Here is a 19,236-nt window from a genome sequence, read left to right as displayed (position 1 = left end):
GCTATGAAGGAAGTGTTGTTATCACTCCCATTTTACAGATGAGCAGGTGGAGGCCGAACAGCAGACCCGAGGTCTGCCTGGCTCCAAGTTCACACTGGAAATTAACCACCAACCTTGAGGGTCCTCTTTCTCCAGGCTCAGAATTTAATTCCCCATCCTTGGGGAATTTTTCTTTTTTTTTTAATGGCCGCACCCACAGCATATGGAAGCTCCTGGGCCAGGGACAGAATCTGAGCCACGGCTGCGACCTACGCCACAGCTGCAGCTGCAGCAACACTGGAACTTTTTTTTTTTTTAATAATAATGGTTTTTATTTTTTCCATTATAGCTGATTCACAAACACTGGAACTTTTAACCTACTGTGCCGAGCTGGGGATCGAACCCGCACCTCCATAGTGACCCAAGCCACTGCAGTCAGATTCTTAACCCAGTGCACCACAGTGGGACCTCCTTCATGGGGATTCTTTGCCCCTCATCTCCTGCACTCACCCCGGGGACATGATGAACTGTAAAAAGTAAGTTCTCGTTGAGGATGGGGGTGAGGGTGGGAGGGGGGGAGCTCCCCAACCCTGCAGTGACCAAAATCTCTTCCTGGCCACCTCTTGATGGGCAAACCTGCAAACAGCAGAACCACAGCTGCGTGTGGAGAGATACACAAAGGCCAGGTGCTTGGAGAGGCAAGTGAGGAGGGGGCCTCAGACCACAGACCTTTTAGCCAAAGGTAGAGGCTTCCACTCGTAGCAACAAAAAATCCTGTCTAATTTCCGCCAGGGTATAGACACCACATCTATAGCGACATTTCGTTCAATCTGGCATCAGCTACGATCCCACTGAGCGCTTTCTGGGAGCAGAGACCTCTGCTGAACGCTGTGCCCTTGACTCGCTGGACTGCAGCTTTGTGAGAGAGAGGGGGAGCCTGACTTCCAGAGACGGTAGGTGAATTGCCCAAGATCATGGTGCTGGGAGAGGCAGAGGCAGAATTAGCACTCAGGCCTTCTGGTCCCGACTAGAGCACTTGGCACTGTACACTGCCACCCACGGCTGCCCCAGCCTCAGTAAGGAGGTGGGGGACAGGAGGGGAAGGGGGTGTGGGGAGAAGTCCTGGATGCCAGGGCCTGCTCTGCCTAGTCCCAGAGAGGTGACCCCAGGCCAGAAGGGTTTTCACATTTCTGAAATGGCCTTGGTTTACTCATCTGTCAAATGGGCACAGTAGTGGTGTCATCTCCCAAAGTAGTTGTAGGAATGGCAGAACCTGTTTGTGGCCTGTGCCCTCTGCCTGGGAAGTTCCTCTTTGGCTCTTCAGGGGACCACCTTCTTCTCATTCTTTCCGTCTCAGCTCGAATGCCTCCTCCTCAAGGAAGCCCTCCCTGACCATCCCTGCCTAGAGTAGCGACCCCTCACCTGCTGCCTTGCCCACTGCTGGCTGTCACTCTTGTTACCTTGCTTTTCATCCCCAGCCCTAGTCATTGGCTATGTCATTCATTTATCATCTGTCTTCTCTTCTCTAGCAGACTGGGAGCTCCATGAGGGCAAGCGCCCCTGCCCCCCCCCCCCGCCCCTGCCGCCCCAGTGGTGTATCCCCAGGGTGCCTGGCAAGCAGAGGGGCTCCATAGATGCTTGTTGAAGTGGCAAATAATAAATGATGCATGGGATAAGAGATGACATCATGTAAAAAGCTTAGTCCAGCGCCTGCTACAGAGCAGCTGCTCAGTGAATCCCAGCAAATGTTCTTACTACAAAACAAACACGGACTCACATTTTGAGCCTGTCTACACAGAACACAGTGACCTTTGGATGGGTCGCTCTCCTCGCCTTACTACTTGCAAGAGAGCATAGGGTGGGGTCATCGCCCCTCCCTGCCTGGAGCAGGGCTTTAAGCACTGTTTCTGGTGGTTGTGGGAACAGGACCGGAAGGGCTGCAGTGGCTCCTCGCGCCCGAGCTGGGGGTGGGCAGGCTGGGATGCAGGCTGAGTAGGTGCTCAGGGGACCTTTGAAGTCCTGAGACACCCTGGTCCCCATCCCAGCGGGGGCTCATCCATCCTTCTGCCCAATCTCTCCCCAGTTCCTACCCAGCGCCTCCAAGGACATTTCTTTATAGTTTGTCTAATGTCAGGGTCCTGGGCTAGAGGTCAAGGCTATTCTCTCCAGGACTTAGCACATACAGTAGGTCTCAATAAATATTTGTTGAATAGATTAATTAAGACGCATGGGAAGCATCTCTGGGGCTGTGGTTTTTAACCTTTTCTGAATTACTGTTTTGAAAAATCCACATCTTTGGACCCCCACGCCCACTCTCGCCTCGCGGTGCACTCCAAGTGGGACATAGAACTTCCTAGATTTCACGGGTCCCTCCACCCCAAGGTCATGCATAAAGCTCAGCTTAAGATCTTCGTCTCTGGAGGCGGGGGCCGGTCCTGAGATCCCAGGGAGACGATGGGGAAGATGTTAGCCAGAGGCACTGCGGCGCCCAACCTCCCCGGCGGGCGCAGTGGGCTGGCGGAGATCGGGGAGGGGGGGACAGTGAGCCGCTTTTTTTGGACTTTCTGCTGTCCAGGAGAAGGAGAGCAAGCGAGTACCAGGCAATCTGGCAGGAGGGGGAGAGTGCGGAAAACACGCGGCCGGGAGGAGACGGAAAAGAGAGGAGAGGACGGGAGAATCGGGGAGGAGAGGGGGCGTGATGGAGAGGCTCAGCCCCGCGGAGCCGGGAGGGGGAACAAAGAGCCGGCGCGCAGCGGGCGAGGCGCGGAGGCGCCGGGAGGGAGCGGGCCGAGGCCGGCCGGCCGCCCGGGCTGTCTGATTTTCTGTCAGCCGCCGCTGATTAACGGGCCGCCTTCCAGCTCCGAGCGCGCCGCGCCGCGTTCCTGGCAACGGGGCGCGCAGCTTCCTGGCGGAGGCGGGGCCTGCTGAAAGGTTACATTTGCACAAAGTGCCTCGGCGCGGCGGCCCGGAGGGGCTGCGGGGGGCGGGGGACGGCGCGGGGCGGCGGGCGAGCCGGGCGGGGAGAGGGAAAAGGCTGCGGCGGGCGGCGCTGCCTGGGTAATGGAAACATTCCTCTGGGGGCCGCGCAGGAAAATATCAGGTTACGCGCCGGCGGCACACACAGCTTCTCCGAGGGGCGCGGGGATCGGCTCCCCGGTGCGCCCTGCGCTCTAGCCCGAGCGCCCCCCAACCTGCGCATCCCAGCTGGTGCGCTCTAGCCTGTGCGCCTGAGCGTGCGCCCCAGCCTGTGCGCCCCAGCCTGTGCGCCCCAGCCGTGCTCTCTGGGGCGTCGCGTTGCCGTCTAAAGTCCTTCTCTGCCTCCGAAGGCAGGTGAAACAGCCTCAATTTTCCAAGTCTTTTTTTTTTTTTTTTTTTTTTGTCTTTTTGTCGGGCCGCACCTGAGGCATATGGAGGTTCCCAGGCTAGGGGGTCTAATCAGAGCTGTAGCCGCTGGCCTACGCCACAGCAACTTGGGATCTGAGCTGTGTCTGGGACCTACACCACAGCTCACAGCAACGCCAGATCTTAAACCCACTGAGGCAGGCCAGGGATGGAACCCACAACCTCATGGTTCCTAGTCGGATTCGTTAACCACTGAGCCACAATGGGAACTCCGATTTTCCAAATCTTGATGTCCCGGCCTCCCTGCTGGCTGTCCCCCTCTCCGCCAGAAGGCTGATGGATGGCTGGGGCCAGGCCCTGAAGTGAGGGCTGACCGGATCTGTTGCGTTTGCAGTGACTTGGAAAGGGGTCTGGCCACTTGCATCCACCTTCCCTCGTGACTTCCTGGATCTACCCAGTTCTCAAAGAACTGGGATGTAGCTCCCGGGCCCATTCGCTTGGTATAAGCAGTGCCCCCTTGCTTTGCATTACTCCTCTGCTCCCAGACCATCTTCGTCTCCCTATTACCGCCTCTGCATCCTAGTTGACACCCTTGGGTCCTGTCCAACATTGGGGGTGGGGTGTGATGTCAAAAGTCTCCAACACCAGGGGTCCCCCCAGTCTGGTTGTGCCTGGGGATTGAAGGGTTTCTGACCAGGCACCCATCCACCCTGTGAGAGGCCCATACGCTCACTCTCTTTCTTTCATTGAACTGGTTCTCTCAGTAGATGCTGTATTCATTTGGTGTCAGCCAGTTATCAACCAGATTCTGGGCCTTGCCCTGGGTGGTGGAGGAAGCCTGGCCTGCACCAGAAGCAGCCCCAGCCCTCAAGGGAATTCAGGCCCTGGCAGGCAGTGTGAGGGCTGCCCAGTAAGGAGGTTAAATCTGGAATCCAGTAGATTTGAGTTTAAATTCTGCTCCTCCACTTCCTGGCCGTGTATGTTCTTGGGCAGGTTACTCTCAGAACCTCACTTTGCCCAGCTGTCAAATGGGAATAGAATAACAGTAAGAGCCACTTCCTGGGGCTTGGCTGGGCAGATTTAAGGAGGCAACACCGGTAGATCTTGGCATGGTACACAGCGGCACTCTCTCAGTGAGACATTTTATTACTGTTGGGGCTATAGGGGAGTCCACCCATAGCTAGAGCCCGGTGCATTGGCAGAAGCCTAAGCAAAGGTTCAGAAGGCAGGGTGATCTGGGGTGGGGCTGGTGGGCGTGTCATGGCACTCCAGGTGGGCACACCTCTACAGGTCCAGGCATGACTTCCCCAAGGCACAGGGACACCTGGGACCAACCAAGATCAAGGCTGTAGTTCTCCCTTAACTAGCTGTGGTGGAGCTAGGCCGCTTGGCTTAGGGGGCTGTGACTCTGGAGGGCATCTTCTGTCACCCAGCTGGAATAGGGTTTTCTCTGAACCAGCAAAGCAGGGGGCAGGCCCTGCTGCTGCCTCCCAGGGAGCCCTGGCCTCTGTGAGCCCCTGCAGGGACAGACCATGGAGGGAGGGCAGGCCAGGGAGGGAAGGAGGCCTATCAGGCAAGTTCCCTCCAGAAATTCATCAGGTCCTTGCAGTAGCTTGGGGCCCATGGGATCCTGGGCATCTCAGAAAATGGTCCAAGCGCAAGCGGGGCAGGGAAGGGGAGGGGTCAAGAACATCTCCTGCTTGCTGCTCCCTGGTGGCACTCCCCACGGCCTCAAGAACTGGTCTGGTGGCGTTCCCGTCGTGGTGCAGGGGTTAACGAATCCGACTAGGAACCATGAGGTTGCGGGTTCAATCCCTGGCCTCGCTCAGTGGGTTAAGGATCTGGCGTTGCCATGAGCTATAGTGTAGGTCACAGATGTGGTTCGGATCCCGAGTTGCTGTGGCTGTGGTGTAGGCCGACAGCTACAACTCTGATTTGACCCCTAGCCTGGGAACCTCCATGTGCCTCGGGAAGCAGCTCTAAAAAGACAACAACAACAAAAAAAGGTACTGTGAAAGAATATATAGATACACACACACACATAACTGAATCACTTTGCTGTGCACCAGAAACTAACACAACATTATAAATCAACTCTACTTCAATTTCAAAAAAAAGAAAAAGGAAAAAAAAAAGATTGATCCTGGAGTTCCCGTCGTGGTGCAGTGGTTAACGAATCCGACTAGGAACCATGAGGTTGCGGGTTCGGTCCCTGCCCTTGCTCAGTGGGTTAAGGATCCGGCGTTGCCGTGAGCTGTGGTGTAGGTTGCAGACACGGCTCGGATCCCGCATTGCTGTGGCTCTGGCGTAGGCGGGTGACTACAGCTCCGATTAGACCCCTAGCCTGGGAACCTCCACATGTCGCGGGAGCAGCCCAAGAAATAGCAAAAAGACAAAAAAAATAAAAAAGATTGATCCTAAAGGGCATTTTGGGGGTCAAAAATTTAAAAAGAAAAAAGAACTGGTCCGCAATCAGAGGGGGTTTCAGCTCTGTCTCCAAGCTGGTGACTTGCTCCGGGCCAGTGTGGTTGCCGTGACCCCTGGAGCTCTCAGCCAACCGCAAAGTGACAGCTGGCATTGACCGGGCACTTAGCCTCTGCTGTAAGCTCACAGATCTGGTCTCCCGGCCGTCCTAGGAAGTAGGTATCTGTTAAGATTGTTTTTTCACAGATGAGGAGACTGAAGGTCAGAGAGTTTAAGCTACTTGTCATGTCGTCAGTCATTGTGCTGGCTGGAGCCCAAAGCCAGCCTTGCCAGACCCCAGAGTCCGAACTCTTTTTTTTTTTTTTTTTTTTTTTTGTCTTTTGGCCTTTTCTAGGGCAGCTCCCGCGGCATGTAGAGAGTCCCAGGCTAGGAGTCGAATTGGAGCTGTAGTCGCTGGCCTGCACCACAGCCACAGCAACACGGGATCCAAGCCACGTCTGCGACCTACACCACAGCTCATGGCAACGCCAGATCCTTAACCCACTGAGTGAGGCCAGGGATTGAACCTGCAACCTTATGGTTCCTAGTCAGATTCATTAACCACTGAGCCATGATGGGAACTCCTGAGCTCTTCGTACTGCGTGCCCTGAGCCACCTCTGTGATGGACCCAATGGACCAGCAGCAAGACATACGTTGGGGTGCACAGCCATTCCAGCTGACTGGCTGCCTCTGGTAATGTGCCCATTTCATGGATGCGCTATCAGGAGCTTTGCTTTGGTGACTTGCCCAAGGCCGCATGGCTAAGAAGTGGGGACCCCAAAAAACAAAGACCAAAACAAAACAAAAGCCAAGTCCTAGCCTATTAGAGCTTGAAGGAGTCTGAGAGCTCTTTCATCCAAAGCTCACTTTCCTGACCGGAAGCCTGCAGCCCCCAAAGGGTCAGGGCCCGGCCACCTGCTGAAATTCTTTCTCAGTCATCTCGGGCTTGCACCCCTGCATGAGTTCCATGGAGCTTCTGAGAGGAACTGGAAGATAGAATGGAGAGAACAACAATTAAAGTTGTCATCCAGAGGCCCACGAGAGAAGTCCTTCTGCCAAAGTCTCTTGCTGGAATTTCCCAAGATGGGAGAGGCAGCAGGGGAGAGGGACCGAATGCCTACGTCAGCCAAGGTCACAGCCTGTCTTCCAGGTCCTCCCAAGTCCCAGAGCTGACTTGCCCTCCCTGGCCCTATGGAGGGTACAGGGGGGCAGGGCAGGGGAATGGAGGGGTTCGGGGTCCTTGGCGATGAGGGCTTCCACTGCTGTCCCAGCTCATTAGGAGTCCCCGGATACCCGTACCCTTTCTCCCTCCATTCTCTCCATCCCTCCCTTTGCTCCAGCAGCCATGAGAGGCTCAGCAGAAGTCCCTGAAGCCACCGCGTCTCAGTTTTGCCCTTGAACAACGGGAGTGCCAATCACCTTTCTAGGTTTTTCAGCCTGAGAAGCTGGGCGACTAATCTGCAGTAACCTTGACGTTGAGAGGTTGTTCTGATGACGCGGGTATACATTCTGCACTCATGCTTTCTGCTGAGATTTATCAGGCTCCTAGTTGGTGCAGGCAGCCCTGCACCAGAGTCTGGGGTGCAGCTGGGAGTGAAAGAAACATGCCTGCCCTCATGGAGCTCCCGGGGCCAAGGTCTAGTTCTCAGTCTACGAGTCAAATGTTACCAGTCTTGAGAGCCTCATTCATGCAAGAGTGGTTCTGTCAGACCCGTGATGTTTCTGGAAGGAGGAAGGAGGAAAGAAGGGGTGTGGAGAGAGGTGGGGGTCACACAAGGGCACTCATTTTCATGTTTACATCCAGCAACATTAACCTTCTGGGGTCTTTCACAGTTATCAGTATGAATGCCTTAAAAATACCACTGCTGGAGTTCCCATCGTGGCACAGGGGTTAACGAACCCAACTAGGAACCATGGGGTTGCGGGTTTGATCCCTGGCCTCACTCAGTGGGTTAAGGATCTGGCATTGCCGTGAGCTGTGGTGTAGGTCACAGATGTGGCTCGGATCCCGTGTTGCTGTGGCTGTGGTGTAGGCCAGCGGCTGTAGCTCCAATTCAACCCCTAGCCTGGGAATCTCCACATGCCATGTGTGCAGCCCTAAAAAAGACAAAAAAAAAAAAAAAAAAACAAAACCCAAAAAAAGAAAACAAACTCACTGCTGAAAAGCACCTCCAGTGCTCCGTGAACACTCATTAAGCCCTAATTAAATAGTTATCAACTGAAAATATATTTATTGCATACATTCAGCTGGCTACTGGTTTGCTGATTGTGACTTAACCCTCGCTGTCATTGTGTTTGAACTTCATGGCCCAAGGGCATTAGAAAATCAGGTTCCTCTTCTGGCGATGTGCCTGGACCACTCTGCTGGGGATGCTGCCTTCTGGGGTCATCAGTTCTAAGGACTCTGCATGGGCCCTCCGTTCTTGTCCATTCTCTGTCCCTTGGCTTCTTTTTATGCTGAGAGGTTACTAAGATGGAACATGCCTGCCAGACTCCTCCAGAAGGAAAGTTCTAGGTCAGCAGTAGCCAGGTCACCACCCCTGCAGGATGAATCTTTCCCCTTACACTTCTTTGAAAAGTGAGTGGGTCCCTAAGGTCCCTTTATTTATTTATTTTATTTTTATTTATTTATTATTCTTATTATTTTGCTTTTTATGGCCACGTGTGTGGCATATGGAAGTTCTCAGGCTAGGGGTCACATCAGAGCTGCAGCAGTCCACCTTTCAGCCACAGCAACGTGGGATCCTTAACCCACTGAGAGAGGCCAGGGGTCGAACCTGCATCTTCATGGATACTAATTGGGTTTGTTCCTGCCAAGCTCCCCTAAAGTCCCCTTAAACTCTGAATTCAGTAATCCTCTGAAGGGTTGGTCTGAAGTTTAGAGCATCTCCACTTCTCTGCCTCCTGAAGAAAGCACTGCTTGGCCAAGTTCGATGATGGCTTTGGGGTGGGGTTGAATGGGATCCATTCCCTGAACAAGAGCCTGCTATGTGTCAGGCAGGAGCTGAGCCATCAGTGAACTGGAATTCCTCCTCTGCATTTCCCGGGGCACAGGAGTGATGGGATAGGGTGCCTGGCGTGGAGATCCGAGATCCCCTGGACAGCCTTGAGCAGAACAGCAGGCAGGAGCAGCAGACCCCACTCCAGGGTTGAGATGATGGGGCAACCAAAAAAGGGAAGAAGTAAACAGGACCAACTGATAGTGAGGGGCCCTGTGGAGGAGTTTGGAAAGCAGAGAGAGAAGAAACGTTTGTTTTTTGCAGTAGCCACAAATGTGACATTTTGAAGAATGTATGGGGAGTCCTAGGACTGTGTGAGACTTGATGCCACGCCTACATTATTTCTTGTGGCTTCTGTGTCTTGAAATTTACTGGGACGTGTGGTACCTCTGCTTGTATTTGGGTTACATCGATGACAGAAACTCAGCTGCATTTGCTTAGGAAAAAAGGGGAGCTTATGAGCTCACACGTGAAACCAAAGAGTGACAAGGGCAGGAATGGAGTAGACATCAGTGAGGTCCAGATCTCTAGCTGCTTCTTTCTGCCTCCGAGGAGCAGCCCAGTCTCATTCCTCTCTGCTGTATGTGTTCTTTCTTTCGGGAGGTGGCGAGTGGAGAAGGGCGATTTAAAATACTGACTTCTTTTCTTTAATGGTCATTGATGGATTTAGTGTTTTCTTCTTCTTGAGTAAATTTTAATCAACTTTATTTTTCTGTAAATTCTCTTTCATATATTTTCATACGTAGTGTCATAAAGCTGCTCATAGTATTTGCTTGTGATCCTTAAAACTTCCACTATATCTATAGATTCATCCTATTCAACCTTTTTTTTTCAATTATTATTATTTTTTGCTGTGCCTTGTGGTATGTGGAAGTTCCCGGGCCAGGGATAGAACCCACACAACTGTTGCAGCTTGTGGCAACCCTGGATCCTTAGGCCACAAGGGAACGTCCTTCCTTTCATTCTTAATATTAGATATTTGTGCCTTTTTTCATCTTTCCTTGATTAATCTTGCTGGATGTTGGTCTATTTTATTGTCTGAAATTTTCAGAGTCAGGTTTTAGCTTTGTTGATCATTTCTGTGATTATTGATTTCCTTTTCATTTATGCTTTTATCTTTACTGTTTGCTTCCTTCAGCTTTTTTTTTAAGCTTCTTTAGTTAGTTGAAAGCTTCACTCATGTATGTTTTAAGTCTTTCTTGTTTTAGAGTAAATGCACTTAAGACTATATATTTCTCTGCAAACATCATTTTAGTTCCATTCTATAAGTTTTGTTTTATATTCATCTCTTTATCCTCAGTACAAATTTTTCATAATTCCCATTGTGGTTTCTGTTGATGTCCTTGAAGGGCTCAGTTAATAACTTCCCTTTCCTCTCCTGGATTCTAGAGTTCTATACAGAGAGACAGGCTAAAGGGTAGGGATGGGGGGTGTTTACCTGATAAAGATAAGGTTGGAGGATGAGGGTATGGAGGATGAGGGTAGATGAGACAGCTAAGTGAATTTCTTAACACTGGGGATTTGGCAACCTTAACCCCTGGTCACTGGGATGCTGTGGGTGGTGGATGGAGGACAGAGAATGTGTCCGCTGCCTATAGGCAGCTCACTCCCAAGAAGAGAAAGGAAGTTGGTGAATCAAGCAGCTGCTATTATTTTCCTTGGGGCAGAGAGAGGCTGGGAGTGCCACGCTGATTTGGCTCCCTCCGGAAAGAGGGAAACATCAGGGATAGGAAAGAAATGTTCCTGCAACAATTTCCTGTTGAACCCATGAGAGAGGAGTGTGTTTTCACTTTTCAAAGATACAGCTGTTATTGTTTTTAATCGGCCTTTGCTTCTATTTTTGCTGCGTTGTGGGTAGAGAATGTGGTCTGCTTTACGTCCACTACAAAATTCATGTAGGCTGTCATTATGACCCAACACAAGGATGGTTTTTATAAATGTTCCTGTGTTCGTGACAACCATGAACTCATTCCCTTTGTGAATTCCTTGATTTTTTGGAAGTAATTCTTCCAGTGTTTGCTCCACTTATTTCAAGGCTGGTAGTTAGGTCTAAAAATCTTATTATTGGTGGATCTTCTTGGTGAATCGTTACCTATCCCATCATGTTTCTTTCTATCTCCATTAATATTTCTTGGCCTCAGGTGTATTTTGCTTGATATTAACAGAGTCTATGTCAGCTTTCTTTTGGTTAGTATTTGCCTAGTGCACCTTTTTCTGTTATTTTATCAGCTTTTCCCTTTTCTTTTGCTTTAGAGCATTTCTCCTAACCAGCGTGCTATCCTGTTTTGTTTTGTTTGTTTTGATCCAATAAGACATTCTCTTGTCTTCAAAGAGACAAATGAAATCAATTTACATTTATACTGACTGTTGATATATTTAGACTGACTTCTACCATTTTGTTTTGTTCTCTTTACCCTACCTTTTAAAATGATTCTCGTGTTCTGGCATCTGGTAAATTTACATTTTTCTTTATTCACCTCTTTTCTTTCATAACTTCCAAACTATAGATGTATTTCTATTGTTTAACTGGTTGCCCTTCAGTTTTTAACATTGACACCTAGATATATATTTTTCCAATAATGTCCAAAGCAGTGCTAGCCCATAAAAATATGAGTCATCTGTGTTATTTTATATTTTTTAGTAGCCACATTAAAAAGTAAAAAGAAACAGGTAAAATTAATCTTAATAATATGCTTTATTTAACATCATAGAGCAAAAAGATTATTGTAAGATGGAATCAATATAAAATTACTAATGGAATCGTTTGTATTTTCTGTGCTAAATCTTGAAATCTGGTATGGATTTTACACTTAACAGCATACCTCATTTTGGGCCAGTCACACTTCACATACTCAATAGCCGCATTTGGCTTGTGGCTGGATTACACAGCACAAAGTTATTCAGCAGCTCTGTATGCCTTCAGGAGAAGAAGACAGGCACTTGAGGATTTTTCTGGTATCCTCTGAATTCCGTCTCCTCTTCTCCTATCAGTTTTATTGAGATATGATCTACATATAATACATGTATAATTTTGGTGAGTTTCGAAAAGTGAATATACCCACACAACCACTATCAGAATGAAGGTAGCAACCAACTGATTTGCCTTCTTTCAGAAGTCACATCAGAACTGCAGCTGCCAGCCTACACCACAGCCACAGCAATGCCAGATCTGAACTCTTCTACTTGGACATATTTTTTTAATTTACTTTTATTCTTTAAGGTGAAAATTTAATTAGGATTATATTATTGTCAGTGGTTGTGGTGGAGTTGCTGGTTGTCCCTCACTATCTGTTCTGTCCTTTTGCAAAGTAAGATAACTTTCATCTGGGTAGATGGCCATCTTGACTACACTTCCCAGCCATCCTTGGAGCTTGCTGTGGCCAATGGGATGCAAGTGGAGGTGATATCTGTGCAACTTACAGATCCTGCTCTTTAAAGGAAACAGCGTGCCTTTCCCTTTCCCTGTTTCTGCTAATGGGAAGGTAGACGCAGTGAAGAGCCATCTTGAACTCTGCAGACGAGAGCAATACTACAGGAGTCATGAAGCCACAAAACAAAATGTAAGGAGCCTGAGGCTCAGACACTTGGAACTATTATATGAGCTATTTATGCCCTGACTGCTACTTAGGGAGAAACACATTTCAATCTTTGTGAGTCACTAGAATTTTGGACCGTAGTCAGATCAGCCAAACCTATGTCCTAATATGATAATTGGATTGGCCAATATCATTTACTAACTTATTCACTATTGCTTCTTGTTACTCCTTCCTTTTTGGTTTATATTTCCTCTTGGAAGAAAACATCTCTTAGGAGTTTTTTCATCAAAAGTTTGGGGGATGAAATATTCATTTTGTTTAGTGATAGTTTAGCTAGGTATATTATTCTAAGTTAGTCATTAGTTTTCCTCAACACCCTGAATACCTGAAGGTAGTAATGCATTGTTTTCTTCCCTCTTTTATGGTTGAGAGGTGTCATTTTCAGTTTATTTATCATTTCTTTGTGGATAACCTTTCTATCATTTTTTGGTGGGTAATCCCCTTCAGGGTTGATTTTAAGTATTTTTCTCTACATTTTTTTTACAGCCTTTATTTTTATGTATTTTTTTCCTTTTTAGGGCCACACCTGTAGCATATGGAAGGTCCCAGGCTAGGGGCTGAATTGGAGCTGCATCTGCTGGCCTACACCACAGCCACAGCAGCTTGGAATCTGAGCTGCATCTGTGACCTATGCTGTAGCTTGAGGCAATGCTGGATCCTTAACCCCCTGAACAAGGCCAGGAATTAAACCAGCATCCTCATGGATACTAGTCAGGTTCTTAACCCACTGAGCCACAATGGGAGCTCCCTCCCTTCACCTTTGATATTCTGAATGTCTCTAGGTGGAATTTTTATTTTTATTTATTTAGCACGGCATTTTTTAGGCTTTTTTTTTTTTTTTAATCTTGAGAACGCATGTCTGTTTTCCCTTTTTTTGGGGGGGGGGTCTTTTTGCCTTTTCTAGGGCAACTCCAGAGGCATATGGATGTTCCCAGGCTAGGGGTCCAGTCGAAGCCATAGCCACTGGCCTACACCAGAGCTGCAGCAACGCGGGATCCGAGCCGCATCTGCAACCTACACCACAGCCCACGGCAATACCGGATCCCTAACCTACTGAGCAATGCCAAGGATCAAACCTGCAACCTCATTGTTCCAGTCAGCCACTGAGCCATGTGGGGAACTCCCCCCACCTTTTTTTTGAGGGGGGCGTACTGCTCCTTTGGCATGCAGGCATACTGCTCCCTTGGCATGCAAAATTCCCAGCCCAGGGATCAAACTTGAGCCATGGCAGTGATAACAGTGGGTCCTTAACCAACTAGGCCACCAGGGAACTCCTTTTGTTTTTGAGTGTTTTCAATTCTTGAAAATTCCCAGCTACTATCTCTTTCACTATTATTCTCTTGTCATTCCTTCTATATCATACTTTTGAAATTTTCCATTATATGTATACATGATCTTCTAATATTATCTTCCATTTCTCTTAACTTTTCTCTCATGTTTTCCATCACTTTTTCTATTTTGCTTCCTTAATGAATTCTTCAGTGCTATCTTTCTATTATCCAGCTCTTTCTTTGTGTCTAGTTTACAGTTTATTCCATTTTTTTTTGAGCTACTATGTCAGTGACTATACATTTTTATACCCATTTATTCTTGATTCATATCTTTTTTTTGTATCATGCGTTTTTTGTTGTTGTTGTTGTTGTTGTTCTTTCCCTTATCTATTTGAGGGGCTTAAGCATGTCTATTTAAAAGTATTTCTAGGAGTTCCTGTTGTGGCTCAATGGAAATGAATCTGACTAGGATCCGTGAGGATACATGTTTGATCCCTGGCCTTGCTCAGTGGGTTAAGATCCAGTGTTGCCATGAGCTGTGGTGTAGGTCACAGATGCAGCTCAGATCTGGCATTGCTGTGGCTGTGGTGTAGGCCAGTGGCTACAGCTCCGATTCAGCCCCTAGCCTGGGAAACTCCATATGCCATAGGTGCAGCCCTAAAAAGACTAAATAGATAAATAAACAAACAAATAAATAAAAGCATTTCTGGAGTTCTTTTTGTGGCTCCATGGATTAAGAACCTGACTAGTGTCCACAAGGATTCGGGTTCAATCCCTGGCCTTGTTCAGTGGGTTAAGGATCTGGCATTGCTGAAAGCTGCATCGTAGGTTGCAGATGCAGCTTGGATCCTGAGTTGCTGTGGCCATGGTGTAAACTGGCAGCTGCAGTTCTGATTCAGCCCTTGGCCTGGAAACTTCCCTATGCTGCAGGTGTGGCCATAAAAAGAAAATAAATAAATGAAGGCATTTCTAAGAAGGTTTTATTTTTTGAATCTCAGTGTAATGAATTCACCTCCTGATTGAATTTGAAAATGACTGCTTCCCCAGTCAAGCCTTCAGATGAAAGCACAGACTAGTTGACACTTTGCAACCATGTGAGACCCTAGTCAGAAGAAGCTAACCCCTGACTGGACTTCTGACCTGCAGAAATCATGAGAAAATAAATGTGTGTTGTTTTAACTCATTAGATTTGGAATCCTTTGTTTGAAGATTAGAGGACTAATTAATTATACATGTCTCTATATTTGATTTTTAGCTTATAAGTTCTGTCTTTAGTATGAGTGAAGCTCTTGGAACTTATGTACAATGAATGAGGTAATCCACCAAGATGTAAATAGTGATTATGTATGGATGGGAGAACATGGATTATTTTATCCTCCTCTGTACTTTTTATTGTACCAAATTTTTAAATATGATATCTATGTGAAACAGCCTAACCATTCATTTAAAGTAAACATTTTGTTGAAAAATAATAGCATACTCATAGAAAATGGGCACACATCTTCAATGTTCAGTTTGGTGAATTTTTACAAAGTGAACCCATCTATGTAATTTCCATCCAGACAAGAATTAGATACTAGCAGCATCCCAGAAGCCTCCCCTCTTGTCTTCTCAGTCATTAACTCCAAAAAGATAATCATGAATTTGACTTGTATCAGCATAGGTAAGTTTTGCTTGTTTTTTTTGTTTTGTTTGTTTGTTTGTTTTGTGTGTGCGTTTTTAGGGCTGCACCCCCATGATGGGAACTCCAAGTTTTGCTTGTTTTTGAACTTTTTTTTTTTTTGCCTTTTTTTTTCTTTTTAGGGCTGCACCTGTGGCATATGGTGGTTCCCAGGCTAGGGGTCCAATGGGAGCTGTAGCTGCCAGCACATGCCACAGCCACAGCAACACCAGATCCGAGCCACGTCTGTGACCTACCCCACAGCTCACAGCATCACTGGATCCTTAACCCACTGAGTGAGGCCAGGGATCAAACCCGCAACCTCATGGTTCCTAGTCAGATTCATTTCTGCTGCACCACAGTGGGGACTCCTTGTTTTTGAACGTTTTATAAGTGGAATCATTGAGTATATTTGTTTCTGACCTCTAATGGTTTGACTTGCATTTTCTTGACAATTAATTATATTGAGCACCTTTTCAAATAGTTATTGGTCAGTTGGATATCCTCTTTTTTTGATGTCCCTATGCAAGTCTTTTGCCCATTTTCTAAATGAAGCTGCCTTTTTCCACATTACTTTGTAGAAGTTCCTCGTGTGTTCTGGACATGACTTCTTTATTAGAAATAAAATATCTACTGCAAATATCTTCTTCCACTCTAACTTGAATTTTTATTCTGTTGATATGTTTTTTTTGTGTGTGTTGTATGTATGAATAAATGTTCTTATGCCAATGAAGTCTTATTTGTTGTTTTGGTTTTTTTGACTTTTATCATTTAGGTCTATGACCAATTTTGAGTTATTTTTTGTATAACATGTGACATAAAGAATGACGATCTTTTTTTTAACATGGCTATCCAAATTTTTAAACCTCATTTGTTGGAGAAAACCCAAAACACAATAACCAGCTTCTTTCTCAATAAAGTTGCCTTTGCACCTTTGTAAAAAATCAACTGGCCAAATTTGTGTGATACTATTTCTGGATTCTATGCCTTGCTCCATTGATCCATGTATCTATCCCTTGACAAATTCCATACCAATTACTATAGCATTATAGAAAGTCTTAAGATAGGTAGTGTGAGCCCTGAAACTTTGTTCTGCTTTTTCAAATTCATTTTGATTATTCTGGTTCCTTTGCCCTTCCCTGTAAATTTTAGAATCAACTTGTTGATTTTTACCAAAAAGCCTGCTAGGATATTCTTTAGCATTAGACTAATCTGTAGATCAACTTGGAGATAATTGACTCAACTGACAGCTTAAAAAATTAAGCCTTCCAATCCATGAACATGGTATAGCTCTCCATTTATTTAGGTATTTACCTTTTTTTCATTAGTATGTTATGGTCTTCAGCATACAGATTTATGCCTAAGTATTTTGTTTTTCCAATGCTATTTCTTAATTTTAATTTCTAATTTTTCACTGTGAGTCTTTAGAAATATTCTTTTTGTATATTGGCTTATGTGATCTTGCTAAATTTATTAGTTCTGTAGGATATTTTTGCATAGACAATCATGTTGCATATGAATAGAAGATTTCTTTCTTTCCAAGCTGTATGCTTTGTTTTATTGCCTTAGTGCCCTGGCTGGGAATTCTCTTATTGTGTTGAAGAGAAGTAATGAGAGCAAGTATCCTTATTCCTGATCATAAGGGGAAAATATTCAGTCTGTCATAGTGATGTATGATATGAATAATCCAACATCAAATCCCAAACCAAAGATCTGCTTTACAGGGCCTCAGGAAGCAGAATTAAGGTGAAAGTGAAGTACAACTAATGTTTTAGGGAGTTCAGTCTCAGAAAATTTCTGAGTGGGAGGAGAGGAAAGGAGGGACAACTAATGTGAAGGTACAGTATTGAGCTGGCTGCTGCTTGATGTTAATTACAATTGATGGCTTGATCTCATGGAACTTTCTTGCACATGCCTGAGCATTGAGTGGATCCATGGCATTTCAGGCATCAGTAGCCACAGAGAAGCCCATAGAGGTAGGGGGCAGACATGCTATCAGGTTGTTTCTATATGGAGTTGATCAGAGACTGTGTAGAATTGGTTGAGACAGAACAATAGGCCAGGTACTGCTGTAGACTAGTTGGGATGAGAGGATTCAAGCTGGCACATAGACATATATGAGAAATGTATTGTTCAAATCTATCTCATCTGTTTTTTAAAGTTTCATTTGTATACAGGCATATAGTTTGAGACATCAAGTAGGTCCACAGGAATTATGAAAATTACAGCCTCCTGTGCCCTATCCTCAAAATCTTCCATTTTCTTTTCCCCAAGGGCAAGCAAGTTCAACTCTTTTAACTATTGGTTTTGAAGTTTACCTCTGCATCACTAAATAACATGCTTTATTATTCCTTCCCCATCCCCCCCACCCCAAGTTTTAGGCATTATCCTTCAACTTTCCACAACAGAAGATGAGAAACTATCTAACTTTCCCCAGCACCACCCCTCCCTCTACCTTGCAAACACACACTTCCTGTCCCACTATTCTTCCATCAGATTAAATCATAAAAAAAGTTTACATTATTAGGAGTCCTCATTGTGGCTCAGCGGGTTACAAACCTGACTAGTACCCATGAGGATGCAGGTTTGAGGATTGCCATGAGCTGTGGTGTAGGTCGCAGACGTGGCTTAGATCCCACTTTACTGTGGCTGTGATGTAGGCCTGCAGCTGTTGCTCTGATTAGACCCCTAGCCTGGGAACTTCCATATGCTGCAGGTGCAGCCCTAAAAAGAAAGAAAAAAAAAGTAAAGTTTACATTATTACGACAACATAAATGCTATTCATCCTTGTGTCACATAGAACATAAGTTATTTTTCTTCCACAATCTTTTGACTTCCTTATGGTTAGTATTTCCTAGTTTTTATTTATTTATTTGCTTAGTTTTCTTTGTAACTACCATGAACTCATCCCAAATTCTTCCCCAGTAGTACCAGCTGCTTCTTGATACATCCAAGTGCATTTCCCTATTGTATCATCTTGGAAATATTTCCCACAGATCCTTTCTGTTCTGTTTCAGTTCCTTCTGGGTGCTTTCCAGGCCCGTTGGGGTCTCCCTTAATCAATAGCTCAAGGATTCACAAAATGTCTCTTATGCGTTGGTTTCCCACCATCTCTCTCCTGGTTTATTCCCTTGTTTTCATGGTGAATATCCTCTAGTAAATTCCTGAGGAAGGATACACTGGAGTTAAAAAATTTTTGAGATTGCTCATTTCTGTAAATGTCTTTATTCTTCACTCATGTGATAGTTTGGTTGGGTATAGAAATCTAAGTTTGAAATATATTTTTCTCTGAATTTTAAAGCCATTTGCTCCATTGTGTTCTAACTTCTGGTTTTGCTGATAAGGAGTCTTATGCTATTCTGATTTTTGATGCTTTGTGTTAAACTTAGTTTTTCCTTTTTGGGGAACTTGTATGATTTCTCATTTGTTTTTTGTGATCTAAAATATCACAGAGGAGTTCCCTTCATGACTCAGGGGTTAGCAAAACTGACTAGGATCCATGAGGATGCTGCTTCAATCCCTGGCCTTGCTCAGTGGGTTAAGGATCTGGCGTTGCCATGAGCTGTGGTATAGGTCACAGACTCGGCTCAGATCCTGAGTTGCTGTGACTGTGGTGTAGGCCAGCAGCTGCAGCTCCAATTCAACCCCTAGCCTGGGAACCTCCATATGCCATGGGTGTGGTCCCAAAAGGCAAAATAATATAATAATAAATAAAATAAAATATCACAGAGTTCTCTGGTGACTCAATGGATTAAGGTTCTGGCATTGTCACTGCTGTGGCTTGGGTTCAGTCCGTGGCCCAGGAACCTGATGGGCACAGCCAAAAGATAAATAAAATAAAAAATGAAGAGATATTTGCTGAGTAACCCCTGCCCTCCTTCTATTTTCTCTGTTCTTTCTAGGGCACCTTCTATTTGGATGTTGG

The 19,236-nt window shown here is 46.1% G+C and overlaps 1 long non-coding RNA gene across 2 annotated transcripts in view; it reads left to right on the top strand.

Annotated features, from left to right (window-relative positions):
- LOC110256398 (uncharacterized) overlaps positions 1 to 19,236 on the top strand; it is a 68,870-nt gene that overhangs the window by 25,310 nt on the left and 24,324 nt on the right. The window contains exons 2-4 of one of the 2 annotated variants that reach the window (XR_014828939.1): positions 329 to 515; positions 772 to 932; positions 14,650 to 16,044. This is a non-coding gene — a long non-coding RNA (uncharacterized LOC110256398). Of the gene's footprint in view, positions 1 to 328; positions 516 to 771; positions 933 to 14,649; positions 16,045 to 19,236 lie in introns of those variants that run through there. The other variant, XR_014828940.1, reaches the window with a different exon arrangement.

Source organism: Sus scrofa, chromosome 1, assembly GCF_054392235.1.
Source record: "Sus scrofa isolate SSC_HxYL_T2T_F1_AM1 chromosome 1, Sscrofa_HxYL_maternal_Yorkshire_Landrace_v2.0, whole genome shotgun sequence".
Taxonomy (NCBI): domain Eukaryota; kingdom Metazoa; phylum Chordata; class Mammalia; order Artiodactyla; family Suidae; genus Sus; species Sus scrofa.
Note: the sequence above shows the minus strand (reverse complement) of the source record. Positions and strands in the feature narration are given on the sequence as shown.